We start from the raw sequence: 16,702 nt of genomic DNA, 5'->3' as shown, positions 1-16,702 counted from the left end.
AAATGGATATCAGTCATGAGATGTAAGAAGTGAAGTATTTTTCATTTACTATACTGCTATTTCTCTGCCGTATCGGAGCATCATGAGTTGTGGTATGTGTTAAAGGGGCGCTCTTTGGCCCTGGGCCCACGAAAACCTGGAGCCAGCCCTCCCCCCCCACAACTGTAGCCGAATAACCCCCATTTTTCAGTGCGTAACTAGTATTATGAAGTTAATTAAGGTTGACAAGCTTCATTAACAAGAATTTATGCTTTTGGCATTCAAATGGGCACTGTTGGTGTGTTTCCTGTCCTCCTCTCACTGCTGACTTTAATTCTCCATTGACTTATATCGGGTTTCGTGTTTCGGGACGACCCCGACTTTTCCCTAAAGTCGGCCGATTTTGCTCGACCCGACTTTTGGAAAAGTCGGGTTTCATGAAACGAAACTCGACCCTAAAAAAACAAAGTCACTCAACACTATATGTGACTAATTATTTGGTATGGAGAAATATATGAAGCTCATTTTTCTGTATGGCGCACAATATGGTGGCCATAACACTGTATGGAGTAATATACTGTCCTGTTTTTGAGCTATTGTAGTATTTAAAATAGATCAGTTATGTCATTTAAGCAGTGAAGTACCTATACCTATATTTCTGTGACGTATTGTGAGTTGTGGTATGTGTTAAAGGGGCGCATTGACACTCTTTGGCCCAGGACACACGAAAAACTGGAACCAGCCCAACCCCCCCACAACTTTAGCCAAATATCCCCCAGTTTTCAATGCATAACTATTATTAGGAAGTAAATTAAGGTTGACAAGCTTCAGTTATAAGAATTGATGTTTTTGGCATTGAAATGGGCACTGTAGGTGTGTTTACTGTCTTCCACTCCCTACCAACTTTGCTTCCCCATTGACTTGCATTGGGTTTCGTGTTTCAGTCGGCCTCCGACTTTTCCCTATAGTCGGCCGATTTCATTCGACCCGACTTATGCCGCCGCGCGGCACTTAGAAACCTGATGTTTACCTTGGTTACCAGCTCCCTGCACCAGCGCGCTGGATTCTAACATACACAGCAGGTAACTAAGCGACATGCGTCACTTGTTACCCGCATGTCGCTGTTGCTGATCGCTGGTGAAGCTGCCTGTTTGGCAGCTCACCAGCAATCATGTAGTGACACACCAGCGATCCTCACAAGGTCAAATCGTTGTCGGGATCGCTGGTGCGTCGCTATTTGTGATGGGGCCCTTACTGGAATCTCTCCCTTTGTATTTGATTTACAATTACATGTTATTTTTTTCATGCCTAATGCAGCAGCAATGCAGTGCTTTTTTTTTTGCTTACTTGTCACAATGCACTGTACTGAGCTTTTGCATTTCTAATGCAATATTTCTTCAGAATAACAAAATGTTTTTTAAAAATGCAAAAAAATCCCCTAAATGCAGAAATATAATTTCGACTGAATACCTTACAAAGTTAGTATGTTGCAATTTTTTTTGGCGCATTTGTTTAATTTGCCTATATACATGGACTATCCTTCTGCACACTGTGAGTAATGAATACATAAAATCTACTTTTGCTTTATAGGTAAAAAATGTAAGGTATTTGGTTAACATTTTTTGATCAGCAGGTCAAAAAGCCATCTAACCACATCAAGGTTTTCATTCGTTTTGGATGGTTCATTCATCTACTGGATTTACTCCTCTCTTTTCATTTCCAGGCCTTAACTTAACTGGGAATGAAATAGGAATCAGGCTTAGCTTTTAATAAAAAACACTCTGGAAAACATGGATGTTTACAGGTACACACAGTCCAGTAAATATTATCAGTATAAATTTATTTTACTAGCTAAATTTTAATTCTGTAGATATCTAATTTATTAAGCTTCTTGTGGTAGGTGTTGGATTTTAGTCATACAACTACCTAGCATTTGTTATTGTCATATTTGGTAATGGGATTCAATTTTGTTAAAAGAGTAGAAAATGAAAAGTCTAAGATGTTTGCACATTTGTGAATGACTGATTTTGCACACCTATTTTGGCAATCATACACGCCACATATGCATTGCTTCATCTAGCTATATTTTGCTTTCTGTATGTATACCAAGTTACATCTTTTTTGTTCACGCTTCAATAACTGGGTTTAAAATGATTGTCAAAGTTAAGTTTAGAGTTGTATAAAATGTATGGTAAATAATAACTGGCCAGGGTAATGCATTGAATATTTAAAAAACAATCAAACTAAAAACAAAAGCAACAAATCACATACCATGACTAAAAAAGTGGAAGCAGCAGAAATGTCACCAGTATCACTGGCACTAGCCATACAGGCTATAGCAGTAACAAATGCAGGCCAATATTGCCTTCCTTTGCTTCCAGGAAATTTATAAGTGATGCACTTTATAGACTATATGGCACATTACTCATCTTAGTTACAGCAACGTTAGGTAACCCTTAGGCTATGTGCCCACGTTAGCGTTTTTAAATGCTCAGGAAACGGTTCTCCTTCCCAGAAAATGTGCGTTTTTTGTCGCGATTTTTGCGCAAAAACATGCGTTTTTGATGCGTTTTCTCCACGCACCTTTTGGACTATAGGAAATACCTAAAAACGCGGACCTAAGCGGAAATTAATGAACATGCTGCGTTTTTTACCGCTAAGCATTTACTTAGCGGTAAAAAACGCGTCCATTGTCACAAAAAGGCCAAAATGCATTAAAATGAATGGGATGCTTCTTTTAAGCGTTTTTGATGCGGTTTGACAAAAAAAACGCATCAAAAATGCTTAAAAAATGCAACGTGCGCACACAGCCTTAATAGCATCACCATCAGTTTTAGGTATTGTTTTGCAAAGAACGGTTTAAGTGATCACAAATGGCAACGAGGGATAATAATTAGACTTTTTAATTTGGATATTTAAAACATGAAAAAATCTGACATGGCTATTATCCATTTCTATAGTAAGGGGACTCTGAAATTCCTAAAATAAAATTGAAAGCAGTTTGAAACATAGATACAAAACTATGCAAAGCAGTCAAAACATGAGAAGATAGTATTCTGCTACACATGGATCTGGATAAGTTGGAAACTTGGGCCGAAAGGTGGCAGATGCGGTTTAACAATAATAAATGTAAGGTTATACACATGGGAAGAAGGAATCAATATCACCATTACACACTGAATGAGAAACCACTGAGTACATCTGACATGGAGAAGGACTTGGGGATCCTAGTTAATGATAAACTTACCTGGAGCAGCCAGTGCCAGACAACGGCTGCCAAAGCAAACAGGATTAAGGGGTGCATTAAGAGGTCTGGATACACATGATGAGAGCATTATACTGCCTCTGTACATGTCCCTGGTTGGACCGCACATGGAGTACTGTGTACAGTTTTGGGCATCGGTGCTCATGAATGATATAATAGAACTATAGCGAGTACAAAGGAGTGCAACAAAATTAATAAAGTGGATGGTGGAACTACAATACCCAAACAGATTAGCAAAATTAGGATTATTTAGTCTAGAAAAAAGACAACTGAGGGTTGATCTAATAACCATGTATAATTATATAAGGGGGTAATACAAATATCTCTCAGAGGATCTGTTTATACTAAGGAATATGACGGTCACAAGGGGGCATTCTTTGCATCTGGAGGAAAGAAGGTTTTTTCACCAACATAGAAGAGGATTCTTTACTGTTAGGGCAGTGAGAATCTGGAATTCCTTGCCTAAGGAGGTGGTGATGGTGAACTCAGTCCAGGGGTTCAAGAGAGGCCTGGATGTCTTCCTGGAACATAACAATATTGTATCTTACAGTTATTAGGTTCTTTAGAAGAACGTAGATCTGGGGATTTATTCTGATGGAATATTGGCTGAACTGGGGACGTAGATCTGGGGATTTATTCTGATGGAATATAGGCTGAACTGGATGGACAAATGTCTTTTTTCAGCCTTGCTAACTATGTATGATACAGTCGTAGGAAACCAAAGAGTTTTGCACACTTCTTTTTAGAGCAATTTGAGACTATGCAGTATTCCCTAGAATTTAGTTTGCTCATATGGTCTGTGTATGAAGCTATGCATGAAGCTCTAAGAGAAGACCAATGACCTTCCAAGCCAGTGACAATATTTGTTATCTACTTTGCGGTGTTGGAAATAGCTAAAATTTCCACCAAACACTTTTATGGGTATGTGCACAAGGGACTTTTTAAGCTTTAAAATATGACATGATATCAACCGGAAACCACTTCAGGAAAAGTGACCTTTTTGGTGAATTTTTAGGCTATATTCATATTGATGCTTTAATGAGTTTCAGCAATGACAGTTTCATAAAAATCTCTTTTTTGATGAGGTTTTGAGGAAGTTTTCATTTTTCCCACAATGTTTCCTGAAATGATTTTCAAGTGTTTATTATATGTTTTGGAATAGTTTTTTCCTCAAGCCTTTTTTGAAACCTTCTGATTAGACCATATGATTCGAATTTTGGGAAAAAATTGCTTGAACCTGACATATTTAAATTTCAAAAGATTTGATCATCTTTATTCGTGAATTTACATTTTATAACATATCTTTCAGAAGATAAGACTACAAAAACATCAACTAATACAATACATGAAAGCATAATCCAGGTGGTATAATTTGAGAATGATGTATGATGTTTTCTTTGTCAGTGAAGGCCTAGTAAGGCTTTATTTAAATTAAGAAGTCTCCTGTACATTTCTACCACAGGCTAAATATTTGACTTTCTTCCTCACCTTTGTGAGAACACCTTTATGCAACATTAAAAGGAAATTCCAATAGTATGCTTCTTTAGAAGTAATTTTAGTTATAATGTACCCTAGATATTCTCAATATCTCAAGTCAGTTTGGTGTCTTTCTCTCCTGCTCTTTCACAATCTCTTTTTCTCCTTCTGTCTCTCCTTTCCTTTTTTTCTGTTTTCCAGAAAACAGCAAAGAATGCTTTAAAAAATCCTTCTCCAAAATGCTTCAAAAACTCTTCAAACCTACTTAAGGAAACACTTCAGGAAAAGAAAAACTGTTCCAAAACCTTGCCAAAAAAAGATTTCTGCCGAAAACTCGTGTTTTTTGAACTTGTAGAAAAAAAAACTCGGTGTGTTCATAACCTTAAAAGTCACCAAAGAAGTTAGCATTCCTTAAGTAGTTTCCACTAGAAAACAAATTTTTGAAATCTTGAAATAAAACTCACATATTCACAAACCCTTAATGTTTGGCTAAAATTTTAGCTGTTCTCAATTCGAAAAAGTAGACAAAAGGTTTGGAGGGCCATCGAGTTGTCTTTCTGCTTGCATAGCCCATATGCGCTACTTATCAAGATTCAAGTAATTTGAGTGAGGCAGTGCATGTTTAGTTAGAATGTGGCCGGAAGTATGCATACTGTCCCAGAGACTTTTGACAGGATTCACATGTCTGCAACTACATAGGGTGACTGCAGACTTCAATGCCAAACCTGCACAAACCTTTTAAGTTTGAGGATTTACATAATTCTAAAAAGCCTTAGATATACATGTTTTAAATTGCCAATAGTATTAATAGCAATAAAGCAAGGTCAAAATGACAAATTTATATTTGTGGCATTTAGATGTATGAGTATAGCTTTGCCACAATGTATGCTTTTTGCAAACATTATAATCTATAGTAGCTGCTTGCCTGCCATCTTTTGTAAATATATCATGTACAAAACTGTGATAAGTAATGACTCATTTGCCAAGAAAAGGTTCTAGAACCCTGCACCTGCGGTTACTGTTCATTAGCATTCAGATCAAAGCTGGCTCCAATTAAATTAAAAGCAGTCAAGGATGTTGTGTTTGCAACACTGCTGTGTGCAAACATACTAATTATTTATTTGATAATTAAAATGCACTGTACTATTGTTTATTGAATAAGACATCTTTAGGTTATGTTTCCATTGTAAGCTGTTTGTCAGTTTTTAATGTTGCAGATTTTATGCACCATTTTTGTACCTATTAGTTAATATAGGTTTCTCATATTTTTCATTGCATTAATGAGTGCATTTCTATCTTGTTTTTGACATGGCAGTTTTTGACTCTTGCTGACGAATCATGTTAGAAATAAAGCTGCTTTGTTTTTAATACTTTAGGGTATTTAGGTTTGGCAAAAATTATTTGATATAGTCATGTGCAGATTACATGTGTTTTTGATGCGCTTCCGCTACGGAAATGCACTAAAATGCATGTGCGGTTTTGATCTCTGGGTTTTTTCCATTCTTCATCCCAAAACACCTTACATAGGGGTCCCTGGGTGTGAGCATGCAGTTGTGATTCTGTTACTGACATTTTTCAAGATATTTTCTGGCACAATTTATATGGCATGCTTAAAATACACTTCCACTAGGTCTCCAACTTATCCGCTATGAAGAAAGGCTGCCACCATTGTTACTTGCTTGCTGGAAACGTGCTCCCTAGTATATCAGCTCATCACACACAATTATGATCAGAACTGTCTGAAGTTGTCCTTTCTTCTCTGTAGCTCAAAAAAGAACAACAATAAAATCAGGAACTAACCACTAGAGTCCATTTTACTCCACTCCAACTATGGACTGTCCCTACAGTTAACCCTGTCACCCCTTACTAACAAGAAACAGCAGTCTGCATGAGGATAAAATACACAATAAAATACAGTTCACACAAGAAATAACAGGGGTCTTCAGAAGGTGTTAGTCATCTTCTTCACTTTTACAGGCACACATCTTTAGACTAATGTGTTTTATTTGAACTTGCCATTGATGTGGATTATTTTTAACATTAGATGACTTATACTGTATGTAACTTTTAGTTAATATTGTAGTAGACAATAAACTGTACATACAGTTAAAAAATACTCCATTAACAAAAAATCCACTTTGCTCAATAATACTGTTATCACGGCTGGTCGGGTGCAGAAAATCTCCAGGAGTGGACCCTCTGGATCGTGGCACCAAGGGGCCCTGGGCGAGCTGCCAGGTGGAGCCGACACCTATACAGGGATCGCTAGGAGCAGGCCCAGGGGTTCGGGAACCACGATAGCCAGTACCGAGAGGGGCGGCTCAGAGTGGAATGGAGTAGGAGCACAAGACTGTAGGAGATGGGACCAGAGTGGGGTTGCGGGACTGGAGCATAGACAGCAGGACGGAGCAGGATAACTGAAGACGGGACTGGAGTAGCACTGCGGGACTGGAGCATAGAATGAAGGACGGAGCAGGAACATGGGAGGCAGGACTGGAGTAGGACGGCAGGACTGGAACATAGATAGCAGGATGGAGCAGGAACACAGGAGGCAGGACTGGAGTAGAACTGCAGGACTGGAGCGTAGATAGCAGGACAGAGCAGGAACATGGAGTACAGGACTGTGGGACTGCGGCAGGAACCACGGAGTACAGGACTGTGAGACTGTGTCAGGAACCACCTAGTACAGGACTGAGAGACTGCGGCAGGAACACGAGGAAGCAGGATCTAGTGTGCTAGCAAACACAATGATCAGGCACCTCCCTGTTGTGAGTTCACTTTTCAGTCCACCAGTTGTGAGTTCTCCTTCCAGGCTCCCTCTGGTTGTAACTGGAGGTAGTGAGGCTGATTTAATCAGTAGAAATTTGCCACCTGATAATGAGGATGATGATTGGACCTCAGGAATCACAGACTGGATTTAAGACAGCCGGAGCCCTAGTCTGGTGCTGGTGATTCCTTCTGGCTTGTCAGTTCTTGGTTTTCAGCTCTGTTCAAGTCATCTAAAGCTAAGTTTTTCTGCTAATGTTCACACTTGATTTTGTTGGTCTATTCAGTTTTTTGTGTGGTCAGCCAGCCCCGGCTGGGGCTGCGCTAAATTTCCACTCTTATTTATCTGTATTTGCCAATTTGATTTTTGTCCCTTATTAGATTGGCCTCTTTTTGTTCTATCTCAGAATATTTCAGAGTGCTGATATAGTGGGAGAAGTCTAGTGACTTCGGGTTAATTTTGCTATCAGAAGTGTTGGACTTTTTTTTGTAGGGTTTTTTGCAGATTGCAGACAGTGTCTTTCCTATCCTTTATAGTTAGTTTGGGCCCCATCATTTGCTCAGCCTATTTTCCTGCCTGTGTTTGTGCTTTCATCTTGTTTCACCGTCGATACATGTGTGGGGACTGTCTTTCCAGTTAGTTTTCCCCTTTTCTTGCTTCAGGCTTATTTAGTCCTCCGCCTGTGATGAAGCATCTAGGACCATCGTAGGTACGCTCCACGGCTGCTGCTATTTGCGTGGTTAGGATCAGGGATCTGCAATCTGCATAGTTATCAACCTCTCTGGTTTTCTGTGACTTAGCTGGGGTGGTTCCTGACCAAAAGCCTGCACTGACGACTCAGTGCTTGCATTTTTTTAAACTTCAGAAAAGGAGGAAATAGAGCTGGAGGCTGTTTCGGCAATGTAAGGCAAAACCAGTTCCTGATGCTCCGGCTTTAAAAGCAGTTTACCTACTCCCAGAACAGGGAGCCTTAAAGGCCTTCTTGTGCCAGATGATGATGCAGGCTCAACACTTCCTGCCTTAGCTGCTATTGTGCTTTTGGCTCTACCAGCAGATGCACCACCACCACCATCAGTAGCAGCTGGCCCCCCACACCCTCGTCCGCAGCCTCTTCCACCATACTTAATAATTTTTGTGAAAATGGACTCAAAATACCAGCAGATATATGGTACTGTTTCTGAAGCAGACAGCTCTATACAGTCTAGGGATAAATGTAAATCTCTGTATATATTTCATGAGTCAGACACAGATGGTCACAAGCTCAGTATGGATTAGACAATAATATAAAAATTTGCAAAAGGGTACAGTATCACTAGATACAAGGTATATATAGTATAGTTTAAACATACTGAATCTCCGTATACATTTCAGGAGGCAAACACATACGCTCTCAGGCCCAGTATGGTCCGACAACAATATAGAAAGTTGAGAAAGGTACTATGGCGCCCCTGAGGGTACGGTCACCACAGAGGTACTGCACCTCATCCAAAAGTATGGTATCCCACCCTCAGGTAAGGAGGGATCACCACTCAGGACTCCTAACCCTGCACTCAACACACACACTAGTTAGGCAGTGCTTTCTGGGTGTACCCGGCTGGAGGATGGCCTCATCCCAGACTGACTAGGAAAGGGTGTTGGGGGTTAGTGTGGAAGGTAGGTACAGTGGGAGGAGCTTAGGTAGTGGAGTGATTGTGAGCATCCATTCAGAGAGAGCAAGGTGACAGTTGGTGGGTGGAGCTATTCTGAGGTAAATGGTTCTTTCTAGAGACTTGTCAGTCGGTGACAGGACAGAGTAAGAACAGGATTACTGTGAGAGGGCTGAGGGTCAGAGAAGAGAGAAAAATCTTGTCCAAGCTCCTACACTGGAAGGAAGGGGTCCTTGGGGCACGGGAAGTGCAATAAGCCACCTGTGAAGCCCATTTCTGGAGAAGGAAGGACCAGGCCTCATTGGGGAAGGTGGCTCCTGAAGGTAATGGAGAAATACAGGGCTCAGCTAGAAAGACGGAGGCTGAGGTAACTTTAAGTGCCTCAGTCGCAGCCGCATTAAATACTCAAAAAGGCAGCAGTTGGAATAATGGACCCTGGGGCCTGACCCACGTCGCCCGGTGTGATCCATGGCTGCCGGCTTGGGACACTGTTAGTGAAGGCGCAAAGCAGGAAGGAAGGGAGAGATCAGTGCAGAGACAAGGCCTAGAAAGGATAAACAAGGAGGAGTTTTGAACAGGTGTTCCTGATCTACCTTGGAGTTTGCCAGACCCCTCCCTTGGAAGACACAGTACCAAGTGGGTCATCTTGTGCACAAAACTTTTGAGGAAAAACTCAGAAACTGCACCCAACTGTGTCCTTGGTGTCTTTTATAACTCGCCTGCTACACACGCTACTCTCACCATCACCGTCAACGGCTCACAAACACCATCTCAACTGCCCTGGGATACAGCTCTGCCCGTGGAGAGCTTCATCATCTTGGCTGCTTTAACACCATCTCAGAGGATCTGCATTGCTGTGTCAGCTACCCTAGCCGAGTACCACGGGTGGCGTCACGATCCCCCTTTTCCAAATTAATTATCATACCATCTTCCCCCTCATCTGAACTGTCATCTTCTTTATTGGACACCCAGGGCCTCCGACCGGGTCCCAATCATCACCGTGACATACTTCCCCCTTAAAAGAGCCTGAAAGGCCCGGTACTGAGTAACCCCCGGCCCTGCGTGGCGTTTCATTTTAACACCAGATACCAGGGATATATAGTATAGTTTCAACATTCTGAATCTACGTATATATTTCAGGAGGCAGACACAGACGCTGTCATGGCCAGTATGGATTCGACAACAATCTAAAAAGCAGAGAAAGGGTACAGTATCACCAGATACAAGGTGTATATAGTATAGTTTCAACATTCAAAATCTCCGCATTTATTTCAGGAGGCAGACACAGACGCTCTGAGGCCCAGTATGGATTACACAACAATATAAAAAGCAGTAAAAGGGGAATGGATCCCAAACGTACTGTTGTATACAATGTTGGGGTCATTTTGCGATCTACATATATATTTCAAGAGTAACACACAGCCTCTCACAGGCTCAGTATTGATCACACCATAATATAAAAAGAATATCCGCAAGAAATCATCACACATGTGGGCCAATGTTCAAGGTGTCAATGGGCACAAAGGGTACTGAATCAACAGATACAAGGTATATATAGTATACGTAAAACAGAAAAAATCTCCATATGTATTTCAGGAGGCAGACACATATGCTCACAGGCTCAGTATGGATTAGACAATAATCTAAAAAGTTGATAAATGGAACAGTATCACCAGATACAAGGTATATATAGTATAGTTTAAACATTCTAAATCTCCGTAGACATTTCAGGAGGCAGACACAGACGCTCTCAGTCACAGTATGCATTAGCCAAGAATATAAAAGTAGAAAAAGGTTACTGTATCACCAGATACAAGGTAGATATAGTATTGTTTAAACATTATAAATCTCATTATAAATCTCATTATTTATTTCAGGAGGCAGACACAGACGCTCTTAGGGTCAGTATTGATTACACAATATGAAAAGAAGTAAAAGGGTAATGGATCAGAAGTGTACAGCTGTGTACAGTATAGGGGTCACTGTAAATCTCAGTATATACTTCCAGAGTCAGAAACAGACTCTCACTGGCTCAGTATGGATTAGACCACTATATAAAAAGCAGTAAATGGGTAAGGTATCACAAGTGTACAGCTGTATACAGTATTGGGGTAAACTTAAATCTACAAATATATTTCTGGAGTTACAGACAGACGTTCACAGGTTCAGTATGGATTACACCATAATCTAAAGAGCAAAAAAGGGTACTGTATCATTAGCATTCAGCTTTTTACAGTGTTGGGCAAATTTTACATCTTGGGATTTATTTCCAGAGTCACCCTCACACGCTCACTCATTCTGGATTTGAGCATAATACAAAATGTTGAAAAAAGGTACAGGATAAGCAGGTAGCAAGTGTATATATATTATAGGGTACAATTTAAAACTGCGTATATATTTCCGTAGTCACCCTCAGACGCTCACTCAGTATGGATTTGACTGTAATACAAAATGTATCACAAGATAGGAGGTGTATATATTATAGGGTAAACTTTTTATCTACGTATATATTGAAGGACTAAACCACACACGCTCACTCACTATGGATTATACCGTAGTAAATAATTTAGAACAAAGGTACTGTATCAGCAGATACCAGGTGTATGTAGCATAAGTGAAAATGTAAATTGCCCTATATACAGTCATATGTAAAAGTTTGGGCACCCCTATTAATGTTAACCTTTTTTCTTTATAACAATTTTGGTTTTTGCAACAGGTATTTCAGTTTCATATATCTAATAACTGATGGACTCAGTTATATTTCTTGATTCATATGAGGTTTATTGTACTAACAGAAAATGTGCAATCTGCATTTAAACAAAATTTGACCTGTGCAAAAGTATGGGCACCCTTATCATTTTCTTGATTTGAACACTCCTAACTACTTTTTACTGACTTCCTGAAGCACTAAATTGGTTTTGTAACCTCATTGAGCTTTGAACTTCATAGCCAGGTGTATCAAATCATGAGAAAAGGTATTTAAGGTGGCCACTTGCAAGTAGTTCTCCTAGTTGATTCTCCTATGAAGAGTGGCATCATGGGCTCCTCAAAACAACTCTCAAATGATCTGAAAACAAAGATTATTCAACAAAGCTTTTCAGGGGAAGGATACAAAAAGTTGTCTCAGGGATTTAACCTGTCAGTTTCCACTGTGAGGAACATAGTAAGGAAATGGAAGAACACAGGTACAGTTCTTGTTAAGCCCAGAAGTGGCAGGCCAAGAAAAATATCAGAAAGGCAGAGAAGAAGAATGGTGAGAACAGTCAAGGACAATCCACAGACCACCTCCAAAGACCTGCAGCATCATCTTGCTGCAGATGGTGTCACTGTGCATCGGTCAACAATACAGCGCACTTTGCACAAGGAGAAGCTGTATGTAAACTTCTGTTTACAGGCCTAAGTGTCTCCCTAAAGACAGGGGCCAGAGTGAGCCAAACCCCCCTCCCCAGAGGCGTAAGTGGAGGCCCACATGACAGTGGGTTGGAGGGAGGGGGTTAACTGTCCCTGGGGGGTGGAGTATGGAAATAAGGGGGGTATTTGAAGTGGGCTGATGTGGCAGTTACCTCTGTTCCCGCTACGGAGCCGCAGAGACTGTCCCACGTCCAGACGGCATGGAGTCCATATCAGCTGGATTGGAGAGGCTGCGCGCTACAGCGGAGTTGCAGCCTGCCGGGTGGATCAAGGAGCAGGTCGCGGGGATCATCGGTGGAAGCAGCGGGTCAGCCGTTGGTGTCTCTTCCCGTGCGAGGTGGCGGTCATGGGCCACAGAGCATTTATCCCCTGACGCAGATCCCAGGACCCAGCGCTGGCGATGGAGCCCCTTCCTGGGTCCCTCTGGGTCGGTTGCCTGCTGGTAAGCGTGTGGGCAGGCCCCAGGCTGGGAGGAATCCAGGAGCCGGGCTGGATCCAGTGGCGGTTGCAAGTCCTTCTCCTCAAGCAGAGCAGGAGGCGGGGCCTGCACTCGCTGGGTCGGCGATGAACAATGACATCACAGCAGGCCCTCATGGAGCCAGGCGGTCTGCTTCCTCTTATTGGGGCGGCGGTGGGAGTTACCCGAAGGGGGGGTTGTCAGGCAGCAGCCCCCTTCACCCGAGGCTGTCAGCTATGCCCAGTACCTCGGGCACCCTACCCAGAACAAAGGCGGTGGATCAGCATGGACAGTGCGTCAGGCAGTCGGTGGGGGTTGTGGGGGGTGGGTGTCCGCAGACAGAAGCCCTCCGTGGCTGTGCAGCCCGCTTGCCTCAGCAGGGGCCGGAGAAGCAAAGAGCCCAGAACGGAGTTCCCAGTGAGGGCGGCGGTGTCAAGAAGCCTGTTTCACAAGATGGCGGACATCTGGGGACATAGGGTCTGAGGGGATGCTCCAGAGTCGACGCACAGCAGGATGCGGGATTGGCGGCTGGAGGAATCACAGCGTCATCGGAGCCCGGTGAGTTTGGCTAGATGTTTTGTTTGTCCTCATTTCTAGTGAGGTCCCCTGCAGTCGGGCGTGGGTTGGGGGGACGGCCGGTGGCGTTAGGTCAGGGAGTTGTGGACCAAGTTCCTTCATGGATTGTGGGGCTAGGGGAGATGTTGACTTCCATGCGGGATTTGTTGTCGCGGATGGAGGGATTTGGAGCGCCCCCGGTGCATTTAGCCACTTGGGTGGGGTCGCAGGAGCGAGGGACCAGTTTGCCGGGGAAGGTTACCGGGGTGTCAGTTGGCCGAGCTGACCCTGTGTCTGTTTCGGCTCAGACTGAAAATGAAAAGGAATATCGGATCCATGTAGATAACAGGGCGCATGGGGAGGTACATGTATGCTTTGAGGGCCCACTGGGCGCTCATCGTAAGAAGGAGGTGTGGGAGAAGATATAGAAGGACAAATAAGTCATGATTTTTTCACTGCTTCCTTTGGAAAAGTTGAACTTGGACAAAGGGAAGAAGGATGATAGCCAAAAAGAGGAGGAAAACCGGAGATGTCAATTGATTCCGTACAGATTAGCTAATTGGCTACAGGCATTCGATATTTTGGCTAGTGTGGTTGGAGAGAAGGCGCCTGAGAATTTGTCTCCTCTTTTTTTGTTGTTTGGATTTGATTGGAGAGGCTTATAGAGTGTAGGGGGTTCAGGCTTGGCTCTGTTATGACAAACAGTTTAGGCATAGGAAGGCGGTTTGTCCGGCAATTCGGTGGGACAAGAAAGACATATGTCTGTGGTTGAAGCTTATGACGCTGACTAAGTTTGGCCATTCCTTTCCTGGGGGTGTCGGGGGGGCCGGTTCGTCAAATGCACAAAGCAGTGGACAAGGGGCAAGGCGGTCAGTCGGGGCAATCGGTCAGCCAGAAGCAGGGTCTCTGCTGGAAATTGAATGATGGCCAGTGTAAATTTGGGGCTAGATTGCTGCAAATTCAAGCACCTTTGATCCCATTGCAAAGGAACCTTGCATAGTGCTACCAGATGCTTTAGGAAGCAGAAGTGAGAAGCAGAGAGTGCTAATTCAAAAGGGGTAGACGCCATTGAAACTGGCCGCAATGGTCCCTTATCTAAGTAGTAGTGTTGAGCATTCCGATACTGCAAATATCAGGTATCGGCCGATATTCGCGGTATCGGAATTCCGATACTGAGTTCCGATACTTTTAGCATATCGAATACCGGAATTGGAAGTTCCCATAATGCTATGAGCCAGTTTGATTTGATTCAGCCAATGAGGAATCCTAAGAAGTGTGGGCACATCCTGTTAGGCATGTAGGCATGTTAACTAATGACATGGCTGTGATTGGCTACTGAAATGATGTCATGATGCACTATAAAATCCGCCGCCGCCATTTTGGGTTCACTCTGCTGTGAATTCAGTTAGGGACAAGAAGCTGCTCTTCTGACTCTGAGGGACAGTTAGAAATAGCGATTTGCTATATTGTGCTTTACCCAGGCTACTTTAGCAACCCCTGTGTGAAACTTTCTTTTGCCTTGCAGCGCTGTTCACAGCTGTCTGCAAGGTCTGTGTGTGTGAGTGCAGCTCACGGTGTGGTGTGTTCTGCAGCCACCTCTGGTTGTAGGCCGCTCAGCGTGCGTCACTGCCTCATACATTTTTTTTTATTGCTGCTCATTTTTACTGATTTCTCCTATTAGTGTGCATCCATCCGTATCCATCTACATTGGTTGCAAACACTATAAAGGAGTAGATAGCGGAGCCTTTCTGCAGCCTTTCAGTGCTAGTGCACAGTTCTCTGCACTGTTCACGGCTGTCTGTGAGGTCTCTGTGTGTGAGTGCAGCTCACGCTGTAGTGTGTTCTGCAGCCACCTCTGGTTGTAGTCTGCTCAGCGAGCGTCACTGCCTCATACATTGTCCTTTTTTGCTGTAGTGCTGCTTATTTTTCCTGGATTTCTCCTATTAGTGTGCTTCCATCCGTATCCAGCTAGATTGGTTGCAAACACTATATAGGAGTAGATAGAGGAGCCTTTTTGCTGGCTTGTGCCCTGAAGCCCCAGCCAGATTAGTATTAGACTATTTTTTGGAGCCTCATCTATTGCATTGTAGGTTACCTTCCTGCATTGTAATAGCTCCAAAAAGTTTGTTATACTATCGCTTTTACATCTTTGGTCACATCCTTTTTGTTTTTTGGAAAAAAAACACGTAAATAAAGTTCTCCAAACACTCCACTTTACAGTTGTGTAGGCCACATTAGCTCATATTAAAGTGTAGTCCACACACTTTATAAAAATTAGTGTTTCTTATACCTGTTAGCAGCTGTTCAGGAATAATCACACTAAGCTCCCCCCTCTTTGTACTTTTCTGCCTATCTTTATCAGTCTTCCAAGATGAAGAAGGCGGGGAGTAAGGCACGTGGTCGTGGGCGTGGAGTTTCAGCAGGGAGAGGACGTGGGGATTCTGTGCCTGCTGCGGGCACCAGTGACTCAGCATCCCCCAGTTTTAACAGGCAACAGTCCTTTACGCGCAGCTTTGTAGGAGCTCGCCATACCCCACTGTTGCGGGAGGAACAAATTGAAGCCGTTGTCAGATGGATGGCAGCTAACGCATCGACTTCAATTACTTCCACATCCTCTCAGGTCCAGAGCACTGAAGAGCAACCATCTGTCTCTTCACCACCTGCCAAATTGCCCAGGCAGTCAGAGAGCCCTGGACAGGAGCCATCTCATTCTCTACTTCTGTTCTCTGAATCTCTTGGCTTGGAAAGAGGGGGCCAGCCAGGCAGCATTCTAGAATGTGAAGAAGAGGTAGTATGGAGTGATGTGCAACAGCTTTGTCTCTCTGAATCTGAAGCGGCAGGTGGGCCAGTGCCTATGGTCAGCACACCTCAGTACGCATTTGATGATGAGACTCAAGTGCCACTTTCTGTGCTGGTGAGACTACCCAGGAAAAGCAGGTGTTTGAAGAGGGGAGTGTAGATGATGAGGTCCTTGACCCATCATGGCGTGAGGAACAGGAAAGTGGTGGGAGCAGCTCTGAGGAAGAGATTCCCCGAACGGCCAAGACAGGAGGAAGAGGGAGGGGGCAGACTTGGTTGCCTGTAGCCTCCACTTCGGCACCCATTAGAAGGATTCCTCTTCCAAAACCCAAAACGGGCACTCCCAG

Source organism: Dendrobates tinctorius, unplaced genomic scaffold (assembly GCF_039654945.1).
Source record: "Dendrobates tinctorius isolate UK_male_01 unplaced genomic scaffold, ASM3965494v1 ptg000011l, whole genome shotgun sequence".
Classification (NCBI taxonomy): Eukaryota; Metazoa; Chordata; class Amphibia; order Anura; family Dendrobatidae; genus Dendrobates; species Dendrobates tinctorius.
The sequence above is the reverse complement of the archived record's forward strand: the minus strand, read 5'-3'. Positions refer to the sequence as shown.